The sequence below is a fragment of the Oryx dammah genome, unplaced genomic scaffold, assembly GCF_014754425.2.
Source record: "Oryx dammah isolate SB20612 unplaced genomic scaffold, SCBI_Odam_1.1 HiC_scaffold_23, whole genome shotgun sequence".
Classification (NCBI taxonomy): Eukaryota; Metazoa; Chordata; class Mammalia; order Artiodactyla; family Bovidae; genus Oryx; species Oryx dammah.
Genome location: NW_024070207.1, coordinates 51,220,834 through 51,242,908, shown reverse-complemented (window position 1 = coordinate 51,242,908; position 22,075 = coordinate 51,220,834).

The following is a 22,075-nucleotide window of genomic DNA, read 5'->3' as shown; positions in this document are numbered from 1 at the left end:
CAGCTTGAGAACATCTGCTCACCTGCTTCTACTGCTGAGAATTAAAATATATATATATAGCATGTTCTAGTGATAAGTGAGGCAAGGAAGTGATGTGAGGCCGTAAATATTTAAATGAACTTTAATAAATCACTGGAGATATTATGCTGGTTAACAGCATAATTTTCTTGAGAACTCCTGCTAAAACAACTCAGGCTCTGATTTTCTGTAATTGCAGTGAAGATAGGACGAGGAGGAGGAAAAAAAAATCATTTTTGTAGAGCTCTACTGGCTTGAATTTCCCTATCTAGGGAACTATGGAACAGGGAATGACCTGCAAGGAATGAATACTAGATCCCCCAAAGACATAGGTTCTTTGGCAATGAAAAATTTTATGCCTTTTCATGATACAAGGACATAGAATTTCCCTGAGTAGATCCTGGGATTTGAGAAAAACAAAACAAAACAAAACAAAAAAACAATTGCAACATACTCATCTCCCACATCCCCTACCCTGTCCTCCCACCTTGCCTCTCTGGACACAGCCGAGGTGTACCTTATGCATTAGTCAGCTCTGTTGTGGTAATGAACAACTCCAAACTCTTGGTGGCTTATGTTGTTGTTGTTGTTCAGTTACTAAATTGTATCCAACTCTTCGTGACTCATGGGCTGCAGCATGCCAGGCTCCTCTTTCCTCCACTATCTCCCAGAGTTTGCTCAAACTCATGTCCTTTTAAGGGGAACAGAAGAGTAGGTCCTTGGGAACTACTTATCCAGTCTACCACACCTTGTCCTCAGTCCTGTACCAAGATTTCCTCCTGGACTTCCTGTCTTCCCTCCATTAGACTTACCTTAACCACTCTTTCTAGGAATACAGTTCTCAGAGTTCCTGTCCTGACTGCAGGGGACATGACTTTGTTCTAGTAGTTTGGAGTTTCCTTAGGTGAGATCCACTTTATCCCTGCTGCCATGCAGAAAGGAATGCAAAGTATTTCAAGGGAAAGACACTTATTGAGGAATAAGAGGAAAAAAATATTTCTGACTTTTGGGTAGGGTGAATCTGGCTAGGCAAATCCTCATGGCTGTAGCTAGCTCAGGGAACCCAGGTACTGAACCAACTTATCTTGGACGCAAGTCAGCCTCATGGATACTACTTCACCCACACACTCTGCACGCAAAGCTATTTGCCTCAAATTGAAAGAGCATCAAAGTAGTCCTGTACTTTGCTTTGCATTAGAAAGCACTTTGTGTTGGAAACAATCTTGTCACAATGAGCCTGTTTATATTTGATGGAGAAGAGACAGGTTTATCTCACCAAATGGGTACTTTGGAAAGGAACAGGACAGTTTCTTACTGCATCATGATTAAAACAAAATCCTGGCTTTTATGACAACTGGTCCTAACCAGAAAAAAAAAAAAAGCTTGCTGATTAAAGACTGTGAACCTAGAATGACCCCCTGTTTGCCCAACACTGTACTGGATCTATGCATGAAGCCTCTTTCCTCACCTATGAAAATGACTTACTTTAAGTCTCATATACAGACCTGTGGACTTATCAGACAGTAACTTTTCAGTGTGACATTAGCATAACCATCATGAGCCACTTTCTCTTACTTCATTTCAGTTGCTAAGTCATGTCCAACTCTTTGTCTCTTTGTGATTCTATGCACTGCAGCACGCCAGGCCTCCCTGTCCATCACTAATTCGTGGAGCTTGCTCAAACTCATGTCCATTGAGTCGGTGATGCCATCCAACCATCTCATCCTCTGTCGTCCCCTTCTCCTCCTTCCTTCAATCTTTCCCAGCATCAGGGTCTTTTCCAGTGAGTCAGTTCTTCGCATCAGGTAGCCAAAGTATTGGAGTTTCAGCTTCAGCATCAGTCCTTCCAATGAATATTCTGGACTGATTTCCTTTAGGATGGACTGCTTGGATCTCCTTGCAGTCCAAAGAACTCTCAAAAGTCATCTCCAACACAACAGTTCAAAAGCATCAATTCTTCAGCACTCAGCTTTCTTTGTAGTCCAACTCTCACATCCATACATGATCACTGGAAAAACCATAGCTTTGACTAGATGGACCTTTGTTGGCAAAGTAATGTCTCTGCTTTTTAATATGCTATCTAGTTTCGTCATAGCATTTCTTCCAAGGAGCAAGCATCTTTTAATTTCATGGCTGCAGTAAACCATCTGCAGTGATTTTGGAGCCACAAAAAATAACATCTATCATTGTTTCCCCATCTATTTGCCATGAAGTGATGGGACCAGATGCCATGATCTTTATTTTTTGAATGTTGAGTTTTAAGTCAACTTTTTCACTCTCCTCTATCACTTTCAACAAGAGGCTCTTCAGTTCTTCTTTGCTTTCTGCCATAAGAGTGGTGTCATCTGCATATTTAAGGTTATTGATATTTCTCTCGGCAATCTTCATTCCAGCGTGTGCTTCATGCAGCCCAGCATTTCTCATGATGTACTCTGCATATAAGTTCAATAAGCAGGGTGACAATATACTGCCTTGATGTATTCCTTTCCCAATTTGGAATCAGTCTGTTGTTCCATGTCCAGTTCTAACTGTTACTTCTTGACCTGCATACAGAGTTCTCAGGAGGCAGGTCAGGTGGTCTGGTATTCCCATCTCTTTAGAATTTTCCACAGTTTGTTGTGATTCACACAATCAAAGGCTTTGGCATAGTCAATAAAGCTGAAATAGATGTTTTTCTGGAACTCTCTTGCCTTTTCCATGATACAACAGATGTTGGCAATTTGATCTCTGGTTCCTCTGCCATTTCTAAATCCAGCTTGAACATCTGGAAGTTCTTGGTTCATGTATTCTTGAAGCCTTGCTTTGAGAATTTTGAGCATTACTTTGCTAGCATGTGAGATGAGTGCAGTTGTACAGTAGTTTGAGCATTCTTTGGCATTGCCTTTCTTTGGGATTGGAATGAAAACTGACCTTTTCCAGTCCTGTAGCCACTGCTGAGTTTTCCAAATTTGCTGGCATATTGAGTGCAGCACTTTTACAGCATCATCTTTAAGGACTTGAAATAGCTCAGCTGGAATTCCATCTCTACTAGCTTTCTTTGTAGTGATGCTTCCTAAGGCTCACTTGATTTCAGACTGTAGGATGTCTGGCTGTAGGTGAGTGATCACACCATTATGGTTATCTGGGTCATTAAGATCTTTTTTGTATAATTCTTCTGTGTATTCTTGCCATCTTTTCTTAATATCTTCTGCTTCTGTTAGGTCCATACCATTTCTGTCCTTTATCATGCCCATCTTTGCATGACATGTTCTCCTACTTAGTCTTCTGATTTTTATATCCCAGGGAACTCCTTAGGAGATTTCTTCAATGGAGTGTTGAGAAAAAAAAAAAAACAAACTTTGCTTTTTGTTTCTTTTTAAAAAAAATCTCTGAGGAAGGTATTTTTAAAATTATTTTAAAGTAGCTCTGTATAGGCAAAATTTTCTTTGTACATCTATTGTTCCAACATCTTTTTAGTCCCCTTCAATGGTTCATTAAATGTAATCCCAGTGCATTTAAAAATGATCATATATGAAATAAACACATTTGAAATTATACAGATTCCTAAGAACTTGAGGCATTCCATGCTGAATCTGACCTAAGGCTTTGGTAAAGGATGGTGAAAATTGGTACCATTACTGCTGCTCCTGCTGATGCCCAATTGTAGAAGTCACCACTAATCAATCACCAAACTCCTACTAAGCTTGGAAGGAACCTGCAAATTAAGGGAATCTCTTTTGGTATAGAATTATGTCATCAACTGGAATTTAAAAATAAAACAAAACACTACAATGCAGAATTGCCACTCTCTGCTGGATGTACTACTTGCTAAATGGAGGAAACTCTGTGTTTTCTAAAATTGCCACTTTAAAGTTTTAGGATGGAATGAAGGTAGGGAGCGTAATGTCGTCCTGTAATTCTGCTATTCTGTGATTTTGTTCACCATTCTAGGCTTACTCTATCCATATTGCAATTTTATAGATTTTGGACCTACCCCTTCTCAATCTTCTCCTTTTATACAAAGAATCTGAGTATATTTGCATCTCTTTTTGTATGTCAACCTTCCTCTAAGATTCTTTTTATCATTTAAATTACCCTTTTGTGTAGCAAAACCAACTATAGGATATCTTCATGAGGGAAATAAGCACTGCCCAGCTTCCCAGGTGGCAGTAGTGGTAAATGCAGGAGATGTAAGAGATGTGGGTTCCATCCCTGGGTTGGAAAGATACCCTGGAGGAGGGCATGGCAACCCACTCCAGTGTTCTTGCCTGGAGAATCCAATGGACAGAGGAGCCTGGCTGGCTACAGTCCATGGGGTTGCAAGAGTTGGACATGAGTAAAGTGACATAGCATGCGTAATATGCCAGGTGGGAGAATGGAATGGAGAGGGCCACAGAATAAAGGGTCCTATCCTCCAAAAAAGTAAGATATCCAGAACAATCATAGAGCCCAGACCTCACCTGTCTGTGGCTCCCAGCTAAGTGCACTTTTCTTTTCTATTTTGTCCTGAGATTATAGTGACCCTCAATTCCTAACCATATAAACACTCAAGCAGTCTGATCTTTCTACACCCTTACCTGAGGCTTGTCCCCCTCGCAAGTCCCTAGGTTCCCAGGGGTTCTAAGTTTAAAGGATTAATTCTGAATATTCTTATTTGTTGCTGAAGATTAAGCAAAGGAACTGTGAAATGTTCTGATTGCCACTGCTCTTCCACACTGAAGGCCTAGGATCTCAACAGAAACTCAGCCCTGGTTCCCACCACTGGCACTGCTGTTGTCTCTACCACACCATTAGAACCCCGGAATACAAGATACTATGCTCCTCCTCCTGGTCTTAAGATCACCCCTGGGTGTTCTAATCTTAACTGGCATGTGCCTCAAAAGGAAAACTTGTAGGAATCTCTCATGGACATATACACACACCCTTCAGATTTTTTTCCCTAATGTACAATTCCAACACTAATAAAGCTAAGTCAGTAAACACTGATATGTCAACTACCACCCAACCAGAACTAGCTTGGCTTCCAGTGCCACATTTGGGTCACTAGTCCAGACTTTCTTCTCTCTCCTAGGAATCCCTTTTGTCTTCTGCTATCTGGCCTCAGTTGGGGCCACCTCAGACATCATATTGGTTTTACTGTTTTTGAACTGCAAGGTGGTGGGAGGTAAAAATTCTACTCCACCTTCTGCCATAATGATCCTTGGTTCCTACATAAACTTATGGGTGCAAATCAATATACATGGGAATAAGAGGGCTGTTGCTGCTGCTGCTGCTGCTAAGTCACTTCAGTTATGTCAGACTCTGTGTGACCCCATAGACTGCAACCCACTAGGCTCCGCCATCCCTGGGATTCTCCAGGGAAGGACACTGGAGTGGATTGCCATTTCCTTCTCCAATGCATGAAAGTAAAAAGTGAAAGTGAAGTCGCTCAGAGGGCTAGTATCTATTAATACCGTCACTCAATGAGACTATGGAAACCCTAAGCCATTGTCAAGTCCACCGCCACCACTCTATGGCAATTTTCAGTCCTTATTTAAGAACAGTGATGGAGTGTCTGTTTTATATTTGCATAATTTAAAGGGGCTATTGCAAGATTTTTTTTTCCTAAGAAAGGAAATCTGTTTTAAAGGTGAATTGCTTTCTAACTCTAGATAAAGGATGAATTTTTAAATGATAATTCTCCATCTTACAAAAGTAAAATGCTTTTTCTGTCAAGTGCTCTCTGACATTTATGAAAGAGAAGGATGATATTTTCAGGCATTTTTGTTCAGTCATTTTGTCATAACCTCATGAACCATTGTCTTTGCGAAAAGTCTATAGCTCTTGATCTCTTTCTAGGTTGGAATCTGAACTATAAGTTTAGTTTGTTTTGTCCCAAATATGTGCACATCTAGCTTTATAGGACGATAGTGACAAGGTGACATTCATTAGTATACCCCAACTGATCCTCTAATCAATAAGATTGCTTTATTACATGAAATTAACTGACTAATTATATACAACATCTCTTTACAAGGTAATCTACATGGTGATGGCAAGTTTCAGCCTTCATATTCTTTAATTCATTTTCAGTTTTCAGTTGGAAGCCATATGTACATCTGCTTATCCTGTTACCCACACTGAACTCATTGATGGATACCTAAAAGGACACAAGCAGTTTTCTATTTTTCTGGTTTCATTTTTTTTAAAGGAAAATGAAAACATTATTTTTAAATCTACTTGTATGGAAATTAGTTTCCTTTTGCCATTTGGAATAAATAAAATTTCACATTAAAAATTGAAGAAAATAACACATTTGAATAACAATGTTATTAAGCAGCCAGGTAGAGTTTCAATTTTAACAAATAAAAACACAAGATGCCCAGTTAGATTTGAATTTTAAGTAAATTAGTTTTTAGTAAAGTATGTTCCATGCATTTGTGACATACATATACTAAAAATTATTTTTCTGTAAACACATTATTTTGCTAAGTAAATGATTGGATTTTATTCTGGACAAGATGGTTTTTTCCTGCTCCTCTCTGCCAAGCACAACTATAGAAATAATGAAACAGATAACCAATGAACACTTGAAAAAGTAGGAAAAAATTAGTAAGAAAAACACAGATTGGTCCTTTGGACCTCAGCATCCCACCTCTCCTCCATTGAACAGCAGAAGGCAACCTTGATCTAGAATTTACCGACCCCCTAATTAGTAACATAATTTTCTAGTAAGCTTGAAAACATCAGATGAGCCAGTATCTCCAAAAGGAGGGATAGACACAGATGAAAAAAAAAAGTAATAAATTAAAAAAAATAGTAAAGAAGGATAGACAGGTACTCTGCAGGATTAGTTTGCTAGGGCTGCCATAACAAAATGCACTGGCTGAAGGAATGCCTGCAGCTCTTAAACTCAAAACTCAATTTTCTATTTAATATTTCCGAATGGTTGAATAGTAGGAATCTGAAATTCAACTTGTCCAGACCTGAAATGACTATTTCCAGTTCTTCCAACACCCTTCCTTTTCTCCACTGAGAGCAACTCCATCTTTCCAGTCACTCAAGCCTAAAACTTAAAGATTATTTCTTGAATTCTCTCTCTCATAAGCCAAATCCAATCATTCAAAAAATTCTGTTGGCTCCACCTTCAATATGTATATACAGAATCCCACCATTTTTTACCACCTCCACTCCTACTACCCTGGCTCAAGCCACCATTGTTTTCTTCCTGGATGACTACAATAGACTATTAATGCTCTCTCTGCTTTTCCCCTATTATTCAATTTATCCTAATGGTATTACCAGAATGGTCCTTAAAAAAATCTGAGCCTGTTCACTCATACAACTCAATAATAGAAAAACAAATAACCCAATCAAAAAATGGGCAGAAGATCTAACTAAATAGACATTTCTCCAAAGAAGACATCTGGATGGCCCACAAGCTCATGAAAAGATATTCCACATTGCTAACTATTAGAGAAATGAAAATCAAAGCTACAATGAGGTAACACCTGACACTGGTCAGAGTGGCTATTCTTAAAATGTCTCTAAATAAGAAATGCTGGAGAGGGTGTGGAGAAAAGGCAACCCTCTTTACACTGTTGGTAGATATGTAAATTGATGCAACAACTATGGAAAACAGTATGGAGAAAGAAGACAAACAGATGGCTAATAAACACATGAAAAGATGCTCAACGTCACTCATTATCAGAGAAATGCACATCAAAACCACAGTGAGATAACATCTCATGCCAGTCAGAATGGCTGCCATCAAAAAGTCTACAAACAATAAATGCTGGAGAGGGTATGGAGAAGAGGGAACCCTCTTACACTGCTGGTGGGAATGCAAACTAGTACAACCACTATGGAGAACAGTGTGGAGATTCCTTAAAAAACTGGAGCTAGAACTGCTATACGACTCAGCAATCCCACTGCTGGGCACATAGAGGAAACCAGAATTGAAAGAGACACATGTTTTCCCTGTAGCACTGTTTACAATAGTTAGGACATGGAAGCAATCTAGATGTCCATTGACAGACAAATGGATAAGGAAATTGTGGTACATGTACACAATGGAATATTACTCAGCTATTAAAAAGAATGCATTTGAATCAGTTCTAATGAGGTGGATGAAACTGGAGCCTCTTATACAGAGTGAAGTTAGTCAGAAAGAGAAACACCAATACAGTATGCTGCTGCTGCTGCTGCTAAGTCGCTTCAGTCGTGTCCAATATTAATGCATATATATGGAATTTAGAAAGACGGTAACAACGACTCTATATGTGAGACAGCAAAAGAGACACAGATGTAAATTTAGAACAGAATTTTGGAGTATGTGGGAGAACCTGAGGGTGGGATGATTTGAGTGAATAGCCTTGAAACATGTACATTACCATATGTAAAATAGATGACCAGTGCAAGTTTGAGCATGAAGCAGGGCACTCAAAGCTAGTGCTCTGGGACAACCCAGAGGGATAGGGTGGGGAGGGAGGTGTAAGGGGGGTTCAGGATGGGGGGACACCTGTGCACCCGTGGGTGATTCATGTCAATGTATGGCAAAAACCACCACAATATTGTAAAGTAATTAGCCTTCAATTAAAATAAATAAATTAATTAAAAAATAAAAAACTAAAGGTAGAGTGGCCATATGATGCAGCAATCCCATTCCTGGGCATATATCCAGAAAAGATGAAAACTCTGGTTCAAAAAGATACATGCACTCCAGTGTTCATTGCAACACTGTTTATGACAGCCCAGACATGGAAGCAACCTAAGTGCCCATCAACAGAGGAATGGATAAAGAAGATATTGTTTATATATATAATGGAATATTACAGAGGCATAAAAAACAATGAAATAATGCCATATGCTACAACATGGTTGTACCTAGAGGTTATCTATTAAGTGAAGTCAGAGAAAGACAAATATCATATGATATTGCTCATATGTATAATTTAAAATACGACACAAGACTTCCCTGATGCTCAGTGGTAAAGAATATGCCTTCAGTGCAGGAGCCATAGGAGATGTGGGTTTGATCCCTGGGTCAGGAAGATCCTCCAGAGGAAATGACAGCCCACTCCAGTATTCTTGCTGGGCTAGTCCCATGGACAGAGGAGCCTGGTGGGCTACAGTCCATGGGTTCACAAAGAGTTGGACACAACTGAGCAAGTGAGCATGCATACATACATTTCCATTGAGAGCCTTCCAACATTAACATAAAATGTATAAACATTGACAGAACAGTTCGATTGATTCACCTCTTAAAGCTAGCTTGTTGGGAGCTGACTCATCTAGAATCATCGTTCAGTTGCTCAGTCATGTCCAACTCTTTGCAACCCCATAGACTGCAGCACACCAGGCTTCCCTGTCCTTCACCATCTCCCAGAGTTTGTTCAAACTCATGTCCATTGAGTTGGTGATGCCACCCAACCTTCTCATCCTCTGTTATTCCCTTCTCCTGCCTTCAATCTTTCCCAGCATTAGGGTCTTTTCCAATGAGTTGGCTCTTTGCATCAGCTGGCCAAAGTATTGGAGCTTCAGCTTCAGCATCGGTCCTTCCAATGAATATTCAGGGTTTATTTCCTTTAGGATTGACTGGTTTGATCTCTCTGCTTTCCAAGGGACTCTCAAGAGTGTTAAACTGTTCAGTTATACAATGAATCTTTAAGGAACTGACATAAAATATTAGATTCATTTTTATATTTATCTTTGTATTTTCACATTAAAAGAAAATGAAAACATTCTTCATAAAAACATTTATATTAATTTAGGTTTATGATTCATCAGTGGTAGCATTTAACTTAGGAAAAATGTTTAATGGCTCAAAGGCATTTGTCTCTGGTTTTAGTATGATATCAGGCTATGTATTCACAGAGAAAAGGCCATTAGCATTCTTAATTCAAATGAAATAAGGTGCAATGATTAAGGATATCTTTTGCATCAATTACGATTAAGCTTGGCTGTGAGTAGCAAATATGTAAAAATTAGTGCCTTCAACAAGACGTTGATTTATTTCAGTCTAGAGAGGAGTTCAAGGCTAGGATGGCAGCTCCATGGTGTCAAGGGCCCAAGCTTCTCTTACTTTGTTGCTCAGCCAAGAGACCCAGAGTGCATCCTTCTCACAGACTCATCTGTTGCATCCAGAGTCCCTGTGCCAGACAAAGAGAATAAGGAGCAAGAAGGCTGTCACCTCCATTGTTCTTGGAAGTACCATACCAGACTTCTACTTGTATTGAACTCCACCAATCCAAACTGCAAAGAGGTCTTGGAAATGTAGTTTTCTTACTTGAGCAGCTAAAAAATTGGGATCTTAAGAAGAAAGGGACAGTGGATATTGGGAATGAAAACAGTCCCTTCCCTCCCTTATCCAAATGTGAATGCTTATCCAATTCATCTTTATCGAATGCTTCCATTAACCTTTGTCAGATCTATAGTGAATTCTATCAAATTCCAGCAATGCCTCTGGCGTTATGGGACTTTTTTCCTATTTCATGGACTTGTAAAGTTTGTTCCACCTCCCAGACTTAAATATTTCTCAACAATAGTTTTCATGATCAGCTGGCAAGATCATGACTGATTTTGGAGAGAATTAACTGCTTATTCTGATTTTGGTTATGTCTCTTGAGAAAAATATAATCTATTTCTACATTTAAATTAACCCATTGACTACATAGGACTTCTGAGTTACTGAGAATCTGATAGAGACTGAGTCCATTATAACTAGGATATTTTTAAAAACTCTGACTTTCTCTCTGTTTCCTGCCAGATAAAGAATAGACAAGAAAGCTAGAAAAAGAAATAGACCTTGTTTTTATATTAAGAATTTTCCCAATGATTTAATAATTTAAAATATATACATACTAATAATACAGGATTATTTGGCATGATGTATGCCAGCAAATTTGAAAAACTCAGCAGTGGTCACAGGACTGGATAAAGTCAGTTTTCATTCCAGTCCCAAAGAAAGGCAATGCTAGAGAATGCTCAAACTACTGCACAATTGCACTTATCTCACACGCTAGTAAAGTAATGCTCAAAATTCTCCAAGCCAGGGTTCAACAGTATATGAACCGTGAAATTCCAGATGTTCAAGCTGGATTTAGAGAAGGCAGAGGAACCAGAGATCAAATTGCCAACATCCGTTGGATCATCAAAAAAGCAAGAGAGTTCCAGAAAAACATCTATTTCTGCTTTATTGACTATGCCAAAGCCGTTGACCGTGTGGACCACAAAAAACTGTGGAAAATTCTGAAAGAGATGAGAATACCAGACCACCTGACCTGCCTCTATGAGAAATCTGTATGCAGGTTAGGAAGCAACAGTTAGAACTGGACATGGAACAATGGACTGGTTCCAAATAGGAAAAGGAGTACGTCAAGGCTGTGTATTGTCACCCTGCTTATTTAGCTTATATGCAGAGTACATTATGAGAAATGCCGGACTGGATGGAGCACAAGCTGGAATGAAGATTGCCAGGAGAAGTATCGATAACCTCAGATATGCACATGACACCACCCTTATGGCAGAAAGTGAAGAAGAACTAAAGAGCCTCTTGATGAAAGAGATAGAGGAAAGTGAAAATGTTGGCTTAAAACTCAATATTCAGATAACTAAGATCATGGCATCTGGTCCCATCACTTCATGGCAAATAGAAGGGGAAACAGGGGAAACAGTGATAGACTTTATTTTGGCGGGTTCCCAAATCATTGCAAATGGTGACTGCAGCCATGAAATTAAAAGACGCTTACTCCTTGGAAGAAACGCTATGACCAACCTAGACAGCATATTAAAAAGCAGAGACATTACTTTGCCAACAAAGGTCCATCTCGTCAAAGCTATGGTTTTTCCAGTAGTCGTGTATGGATGTGAGAGTTGGACTATAAAGAAAGTTGAATGCCAAAGAATTGATGCTTTTGAACTGTGTTGTTGGAGAAGACTCTTGAGAGTCCCTTGGACTGCAAGGAGATCCAACCAGTCCATTCTAAAGGAAATCAGTCCTGAATGTTCATTGGAAGGACTGATGCTGAAGCTGAAACTCCAATACTTTGGCCACCTGATGTGAAGTACTGACTCATTTGAAAAGACCCTGAAGATTGAAGGCAGGAGGAGAAGGGGACGACAGAGGATGATATGATTGTATGGCATCACCGACTCAATTGACATGAGTTTGAGTAAATTCTGGGAGTTGATGGTGAGGGCAGCCTGGTGTGCTGTGGTTCATGGGGTTGCAAAGAGTCAGACACAACTGAACGACTGAAGTGAACTGAATATGATAGTATTGTCAGATGACTGTTTTAGTTAATATTTGTTCACCTCATAGAAGATACCTCATAGGTTTGACAGAAAACAACAAAATTCTATAAAGCAATTATCCTGCAATAAAAAAATAAATTAAAAAAGTAGATACCTCATGGAAGTAGAACCATACAACATTGTCTTTCTATGACTGGCTTATTTCGCTTAGTAAGATATTCTGAAGGGCCATCCTATTTAAAAGCTGAATAATTTTCTATATGCATATACTAAGTATTCTTTACCCATTCCTCTGCTGATGGACATTTGTTTCCATGCTTTTACATCTTGGCTATTGTGAATGGAACTACCATGCAAATGGGAGTGCATGTGTCTCTTTGAGATCCTGATTTCAATTCTTTTGGCTAAATACACAGGAGTAGGTTTTTTTGGTAGTTCCATTTTTAATTCTTTTTAAGGAAACTTCGTATTGTTTTTCTGTAGCAGCTGCACCATTTGGCATACAATTTCTCCACCTCCTCACTTGTCTCCTGTTTGGAAATGTGTTCTTTATATTTTTCCCAGTATCATATTCCACATTCCTTTGGGAAATCTTTTTCCATTCATTGCAGTATACAGGTGGGTTGATCATTGAAACCAAGCCAATCATAATACTCCATCCTCCTGGTCACCCTGACTGGTCCAGAGGTAAGTTGGAAGGATTAAAACTGGAGATCAATTGTAACCATAATTCATATAACAAGGAATATTCTTCTTGCATTAAAATCAAATGGAATCAAGCAAAAGTGGTTGATCAATGGCAGTCCAAGTCCTCAAGACTCATTTTTGATTCTGAGAACCAATGTATCACCTTATGCTTAAGCTGGTTTGGTTTGAGTTTTTGTCACCTTCAATTGGCAGAGCCTGACCTTTACAATTTCAGTTCTTGGAGCATTTAACTATAAATTTCCTGGATTCTACTTATTTGTGTTTGCAGTTCATCCCTTGTACCCAGCTTTGAACTCCTTGAGAAGTGTCACCATGGCTGATTTGTCCTGTGTCTTAGAAGATTCCCAGCTATTTCATACTAATTTCAGGTGAACAGAGAAGGGACTCAGTCATACGTGTGTCTGCATGTTAAGTCACTTTGGTTGTGTCCAACTCTCTGCAGCCCCGTAAACTGTAGCCCACCAGGCTCCTCTGTCCATGGATTCTCCAGGCAAGAATATGGGAGTGGGTTGACATTCCCTTCTCCCGGGGATCTTTCTGACTCAGGGTTCAAACCCGCATCTCTTGCATCTCCTGAATTGGTAGGTGGGTTCTTTACCACTTGTGCCACCTGGGAAGCTCCATTTCATACTAACTATGTCTTATAAGCATTTGCATTTGGTAAAGAATTTAAATTTATACACACACACATATAAAGAGAGAGAGTCATATTAGCTATTCTTTGTTGAATGTGTGCTATGTAGTAGGTACATTCCAGAGTGCAGTGTATGTTGGTTAATCTTTATAACCCATTTCGGAGGTAGGCACTATTATTACCTATTTTACATATGAGCAGTCTGAGTTTTAAAGAGGTTAAAACCTTATGCCCAAGTTCACCTAGTAAGTGGTGGATCTTAGATGTGACCCAGGACTCTTGCCTGTAAAGTCAGTGCCTTCAATGATTGCCTGTCAATACTGGCCATTTCTCCCCTAAAAGTTAGAATAGACATGACTGCCAAATACCCCCACAATGGGTAGAGCACTTTATTTCCTTCAAGGAAAGTTCTGATTTTTATTACTTTTTGCATATTTACAATCAGTTTGAATATTGGCCTCAAAGGTAAAATGAATATAGGCCTCAAAGGTCAAATTACTCTTTCCTTCAAATTAGATAGGATTTAGACAAGTCAACTTTGCATATCAAAAGGTCATGCTTTCTGGGAAGAGAGAAAGCATGTGTGCTAGAGATCTAGTGTGCTAGAGATCAGGATTGGTTTGGCCACTAATATTTAGGCTTGTAGTAGTTTTGTAGGAGTAGAGTTTCATGTTGACAGCATACTATCATAGTTAAGTCTTGATTAAAAGGTATAGAAATGGTAACTACTTATGAGAAACATTGCTTATTCAAAGAGCCTCAGTTAAGCATAGATGTACTGCTAAAGGCAAACTTCACTATTTGTGTTTATTCAACTTGCCTATATTGTATGTTATTCAGTGAATTTAAGGTGTTTTTAATGCTATGACTAATTTAAAGTAAGAGAATGAACCAATGACATTCTCACTGATAATGCGCGTTAAGTCTTAAGCTTAACACTGCATAGGCCCGTTATCACTTTTCAATGCCAGGGAGTTCACAGGCACTCCAATGCTACTGGTTATGAGAGAAAACCTAAGAAAGCATGGATCACTCAGTGCAACCAAAAGAACTTGACTTCTTATGACTCATTTATTTTTTCAAGCCATTACGACTGCCTAATATGTGTCAGGTACTATGCTAGGTGCTGAGGTATCTAATGGTGAACAAGACAGACACCATTTCTATCTTCATGGAGCTTAGTTAAGTAGACAGACAATAAAGAAGTAAAGAAATAAAGAGGAGGACTTCCCTGGTGGCACAGCAGATTGGAATCCACCTGCCAATGCTGGAGACACGGGTTCCATCCCTGGCCCGGGAAGATTCCACATGCCATAGAACAACTAAAACTATGCACCACAACTACTGAGCCCATGCTCTAGAGCCTAGGAGCCACAGCTACTGCACTTGTGTGCTGCAACTCCTGAAGTCCACACATCCTGGAGCCCACACACCGCAACTACTGAGCCCTTGTACAAGAACTACTGAAGCCCATGTACCTAGAGCCTGTGCTCCACAATAAGAGTAGCCACTGCAATGAGAGGCCTGCACACAGCAACTCAAGAAAGCCTGTATAAAGCAATGATGACTCAGCACAGCCAAAAATAAAATATAACTGACTAAATAAATAAAAGTTTTAAAAAAGAAAAAAGAAAATATCAGGTGGTGATGTGTTATACTGAGAATAGAAGACGATGATCTGATTGAAAACGACAGTTCTAATGTGAGAAAGTTGGTAAGGAAGGCTCCTCTGAAGGAGCAGAGACCTGAAATAACACAAAGGAACCAGCACGAGAAGGCTTTGGAAAAGTATTCCAGGCAGAGGGGACAGATGGTGCAAAGGTCCTGAGGTAGAAATAGACTTGGTGCTGTCAGGTGTCGGAAAGATGATTGGTTAAGTATAATTTTTCAGTAGAATAGGATACATTGATCTAATGGCCCTGCCATTGTCAACTGGAAGAAAGCCTTACAGTGATTCAGATTATCCTCTGAAACTTTGCAAATGTTAGCCGTGATGATTCTAGAGGTGGTGGGATTATTTTTGTTTTTTGCTTCTCTGTATTTTCCATTTTCTTGCTTAATAATAGACATAGTTTTTGGCCAAACAAAATGGAAAAAATCCCATGGAAGGCATAGAAATGCAGTTGAGGACATTAGGAAATGTAGATTTGGGGATGACAATACAACAGAATTCATTAGAAAAGGGTACTGGAAAACATAAATATCATTTTGGTAGAAGTGAAGAAGATGGGTTCAAGAGAAGGGAGAGACCATTTGTCAGAAAAAAAGGGAGTTAGAAATGAGTAAATGGCAGTATCCTGTCACCTAAACTGGAGGGAAATCTCAGACTTTCATAAGAAAGAGGATGACAGTGTCCTGGACGTATGTGCTCAGGCACCAGTAACCCTGACTTTCTTGGTCACTGGGTTCAGACAGAAGAGTCGGGCTCTGTTACTTAGTAGTGGTGTTTTTAGATTAGGGCTGACTTCCCAATTTGTCCTTTGGATAGATGTGCAACACTTCCCTGAGGGCCCATTAGTGATGAAGCTCCAGGGAAACTCTGAGCTGAGACATTAGTCAGATAGGTAGGGTAGAAGAGCAGGTCTGGGACACCTTAGTGCTGTCCATTGTCTGCCATGCCTGGGCAAACTACCCTCCATCTTGGAGCTTCACATTTTCTCATCTCTAAAGCCAAGGGGTTGAACTAGAACCTCTTTAAGATTCTTTCTAGCTCTAAATTTGTATCTCTACTCTGAACCTCTTCCTATAAAAATTCTTGTGGCTATATTTTGCCCTGAGAGGAGCATAGCATTGACTGATAAGCAAAATTTAGGTCAGTGAAGCATCCAAGCATGCACAGACCAGAGGCAGGAAAATAGATGATATGCTAATTTTTACTTTCCCTTTCCTTAGCCCATTACAGAGAAATGTTAACAGTGGTGACATTTTTAGGGAGCTGGCCACTATGCCATGAATTCTAGCTTATGCCTGCATTGGGGAGTGTGAAAAGGCCCTTTCACCCCATAAGCCAGTGGGTGAAAGGGTCTTTCCAGAGTGTCCTTGTGTGTGCACATGCATGCTCAGTTGCTTCAGTCATGTCTGACTCTGAGCCCCCATGGACTGTAGCCCACCAGGCTCCTCTGTCTGTGGGATGCTCCAGGCAAGAATACTGGAGTGGGTTGCCATTTCCTTCTCCAGGAGATCTTCCCAACCCAGGGATAGAACCCACATCTCCTATGTCTCCTGCTTTGGCAGGCAGGTTCTATACCACTAGTGCCACCTGGGAAGCCTGGGGCGTCCCTGGTGGTGCTTTAGTTGCTAAGTTGCGTCTGACCCATGTGACCACATGGACTGTAGTCTGCCAGGCTCCTCTGTCCATGGGATTCTCCAGGCAAGAATACTAGAGTGGGTTGCCATTTCCTTCTCCAGGAAATTTTCACAACCCAGGAATCAAACACGGGTCTCCTGCATTGCAGGCAGATTCTTTACTAACTGAGCTACAAAAGAGCTCAAGGAGTGTCCCTAGTCTCCCCTAAAATGACTAATATCACATCCTGTTCCACTTTGATGGAAGGATGGTTCAGAACAGGAATTATGGGTTACCTTAAGACAAGGAAGGGTTTCACTTAGTGGTGATGCAGAGCCTTGTCAATGTCATCACACTTCTACTAAGGACTGCTCGTATATGATTTCTGTTGTTTGGAAAGAGAAGCTGTAGGAGGAAATAGCTTCACTGTGTGAAGACACAGCAATACAACATTGTAAGAACATTGCTGTGGAGTTGCACAATTCATACCAATGCAGTATTTGGTTATGGTTATTGTATTAATATTAGTAACATTACAAAGAGAGCTTTTGTTCTTTATTATTAAGATTATAAAGAGAACCATATTCCAGTAAGGCTTATTAATTGACTATTTATTTGGGCTCCAAAATCACTGCAGATGGTGACTGCAGCCATTAAATTAAAAGACGCTTACTCCTTGGAAGACAAGTTATGACCAACCTAGATAGCATATTCAAAAGCAGAGACATTACTTTGTTGACTAAGGTCTGTCTAGTCAAGGCTATGGTTTTTCCAGTGGTCATGTATGGATGTGAGAGTTGGACTGTGAAGAAGGCTGAGCACCAAAGAATTGATGCTTTTGAACTGTGGTGTTGGAGAAGACTCTTGAGAGTCCCTTGGACTGCAAGGAGATCCAACCAGTCCATTCTGATGGAGACCCTGGGAATTCTTTGGAAGGAATGATGCTAAAGCTGAGACTCCAGTATTTTGGCCACCTCATGCGAAGAGTTGACTCATTGGAAAATACTTTGATGCTGGGAGGGATTGGGGGCAGGAGAAGAAGGGGACGACAGAGGATGAGATGGCTGGATGGCATCACTGACTCGATGGACACAAGTCTGAGTGAACTCCGGGAGTTGGTGATGGACAGGGAGGCCTGGCGTGCTGTGATTCATGGGGTCGCAAAGAGGCGGACACCACTGAGCGACTGATCTGATCTGATCTGATACCATACTTGGGACTTCCCAGGTAGTGCTACTGGTAAAGAATCTACCTGCCAACGCATGAGATGAGGGTTTGATCCCTGGGTGGGAAAGATCCCCTGGAGGAGGGCATGGCAACCCACTCCAGTATTCTTGCCTGGAGAACCCATGGGTGAAGGAGCGTGGTGGGCTACTATCCATAGGGTGGCAGAGTCAGACACGACTGAAGTGACTTAGCACAGCACAGCACACATGCCATACATATCTATTATGTTCGGGATATTTGGATATAAACAAGCATATGTACATGTTTATACATAAGAACAGGCTGTATCAGTCCATGGGAAACTCAAAGCTCACAGATGAATTTTGGCCACTTGGATTGAATTTATCTTGAGCACTGCTAAGTGTTTGGGAAATTGCTGTTGCTAATCAATCTAAGAGGAAAATAAAGAAGGATTTCTCCAATTTATTGTCATTAAAATGAACTTTCCATTGGATATAAATGTTCGTATAAATTGATGTCATGTAGAAGCTAGAGCCATTACTTTGCTGACTAAGGTCCATCTAGTCAAGGCTATGTTTTTTCCTGTGGTCATGTATGGATGTGAGAGTTGGACTGTGAAGAAGGCTGAGTGCCGAAGAATTGCTGCTTTTGAACTGTGGTGTTGGAGAAGACTCTTGAGAGTCCCTTGGACTGCAAGGAGATCCAACCAGTCCATTCTGAAGGAGATCAGCCCTGGGATTTCTTTGGAGGGAATGATGCTAAAGCTGAAACTCCAGTACTTTGGCCACCTCATGCGAAGAGTTGACTCATTGGAAAGACTCTGATGCTGGGAGGGATTGGGGGCAGGAGGAGAAGGGGATGACAGAGGATGAGATGGCTGGATGGCATCATTGACTTGATGGACGTGAGTCTGAGTGAACTCTGGGAGTTGGTGATGGACAGGGAGGCCTGGCGTGCTGCAATTCATGGGGTCACAAAGAGTCGGACACAACTGAGCAACCGAACTGAACTGAACTGAAGAAGCTAGAGAGTAGCATTTAGACTGTCATCATTTTCTATCATACAGTGAAATTGCTCAATTTGGGAAGGGAGTAAAGAGTTGAAATGTATAAATGGGAACATGAAGTCTCTTCGTGTGTGCTTGGTGACCATTTGAGGATGAAGCAAGGATGGAGGCAAAAGATCCCCACAGCAGTTTGTCCTTGCCTTGTCTGAATTAAATGTTACAATGTGAGTCACAGGGAAGTAAGACTGTCCCCAAATGAGGTAACTGAGGGGCCTCCCAGGGAAGGGTAATGCAGAAGGTATTACAACAAGATATTCTCAATATTTTCATAAAATTCATGAGAACAATTGGACAGTCCATTAAAAGTTGGCACATTACCAGCTGCATCTAGACATCCAGAGAGCCTGCTGCCATCAGTCAGAAAGGACATTCTGTCCTAGATACCATAAGCCAAGACCATGTAAGAATGGTAGTGTTAGAGGCTGAGACTGCATGATCGAGATGATGGCACACATTTTCTGCCCAATGCTTGTCTTGAGAGATTCTGTGCACCATATCCCAGGTGTTCTCAGCACCATAACTGTGACACTTGGATTCATTCTCCTCATTTTCTTGAAGAGGATTACTGGCAAACTGACTCACCCGAAGATGCACAATACATCTCCTGTTTCTTAGTCTAATGATTTGCCTACCATAAGAAATGGTTCACCTTGACTCTTGTATGTATTCCTAAAACATACCGCAAGAGTTATTTCACTGTATGTTAATATATATGAGGAAGATCAATATGCAAGGAAAATAATTGCAACCACTGTGGTCATATAATAGCACTTTTCTGAGGCTACTGTGTGTGCTGGCCATAACCAAAAGGAGAGCTTGACGAGCGAGACGAATTGTTGCGGCTCCTTATGCGCCAGTGCTCTTCTACCAAATGCACTCTTTTCTGTTCCTATCACACCACCTGAGAGGTTCTGAAGTATAACTGCAGCAAAAGAGAAGTGCCAAGGTCTCTTACTAGTCACTTCTGATCTGGGTTGTATTAGAGGTCACATAATGATCGTCTACATGTTCAGCACATTCCCACCTGGAAAGAATGATAAGCACTGTCAGAAGGATATTATGTTTCTTTATAAGCACTGTCAGAAGGATATTATGTTTCTTGAACACATTCCTTCTACCCCAACAGTTGTGATGGTCTGGCAGGGTCCAGGGCTGAAGGCAAGGACCCATGATGATTTCTTCTTGGCAAAGAAGCTGCTACTACTTTTCCTGGGTGCACTTTTCTGTTCCTAAATGGTGTCCCTCTGGGGCCTCCCGTGATTGCCCCCTCGCCTTCCCTCTCCACCAGTACCCCCATTAGCCTTGAAAGGTGTCTGTTGTATTACAGAATTCCACAGTGATACAGCGGACTGGATCTAGATCCCAGACAGCTGCTTTGATTCAGGAAACACTTGTCAGAACACAGACTCGGCTTATAGCCATATGGGATGAATGAATTACAGGAATGAGCCTTCTGTTCATGTGCCAAGTTTACAGTCCATAGGTGCAGAGCATCTTCAAGAATGTGTTGACTGTTTGGAGATGTATATTAGTTATATGTGGTAATTCATGGAGGCTCCTTTCCTTCCTCAAACACCTCATTTGTCAAAGTTTGGTGGGAGATGAGTTGTTTCACATATGTAAATTATTCAGGTGGCTGGATGCTACCCTTTAATTACCAAAGCTTGGTTTATTTTAGCTGGTCTTTTGGATAGATTGCTTAAATGAACTGGATGGTCCTCTGCCTTCCACACTGAACAGAATAAATCATATTAGTCTTTTTTTTTTAAAGCGTAAGGGTGAAAATGAGCACCAGTGATTTCATTGTGTCCTGACCCAGTGCTGTCCTCAGGAACTAGTAAGGTGTATGGGACAGCTCATCCCTTTACTCATTAACCCCAGCATGTCATGCTGTATGAATCCTGGTCCCTGCTATGGGAAGTTCTCTCTCTATCTTGTTTTCATTACTCGGAGCTACCAGTTGCAATCATTTCTTCCTTCCTTCATCTTCTCTTTCCCTGCAGAATCCCTCTGCACTCTCCATCCCCCTAGTCCCACAGACCCCTTTCTTAGTTTCCTACAGCTGATATTCTGTGCACTAGGAAACTATGACTGAGCACATTAGAGCTGTGTGTACCAGCAGAGGGAATGAACAGATTGCATAAAGTCACAGAGAGCATGGATAAGAGGGAAGCGTGGGAACAGAGCATTTGAATGTTGACACATGTTTGAGTCCTCAGGGGTTCTTTTTGTTTCCCTCCCAGTTCTAGGCTGTGTCCTAGATCGGTGTTGTTCACACCCTTTTTTAAAAATATAAATTTATTTATTTTAATTGGAGGTTAATTAGTTTACAATATTGTATTGATTTATCACAGGGGCCTAGGAAGAGAAACCCGAGGTGGCTGAGAGGTGTCTGTAGGTGTAGGTTTAGGTGTAGAGGCATGATTGCAGTGTTAGGGTCATGGATTGTGTCACAGGGGGATCAGCGATTGCACTCTGCCTCCATTCTAACCAACCAGAGTAGTATCCCTTTACATCATTTCATACACTGAAGCTAAGACTTCATTAACAGGCACACAAGATGACCAAAAAAAAAAAAAATCAAAGTAACATCTACAAAAATAAAACAACTTTTGTTCCTTAAAAAAAAGACAAATCTGGATAAGTTCTGTGATAGTATAATTAGCTAAGTGTTAGTTATCCCCTCCTAGAACATGCTTTATAACCTGGTGTTATCATGAGCTGGGAAGGGATTAACATTCTCTAGGCATTTGGAAATCATCTAGTCCAAAGAGTTTAACTCACTATCAGGGATAAGAAGCATAATGTTTTAATTTTATTAATTTTACAACATAAGTATAATTTTACATAAATTGTGCATTTCTTTTTCCTGTCTGAGGTGAACTAAAGAGTATGTGCTTTAAAACTGTGAAATCCAATAGAAATATAATATGAATTACATATGAAATTTAAAATGTTGTAG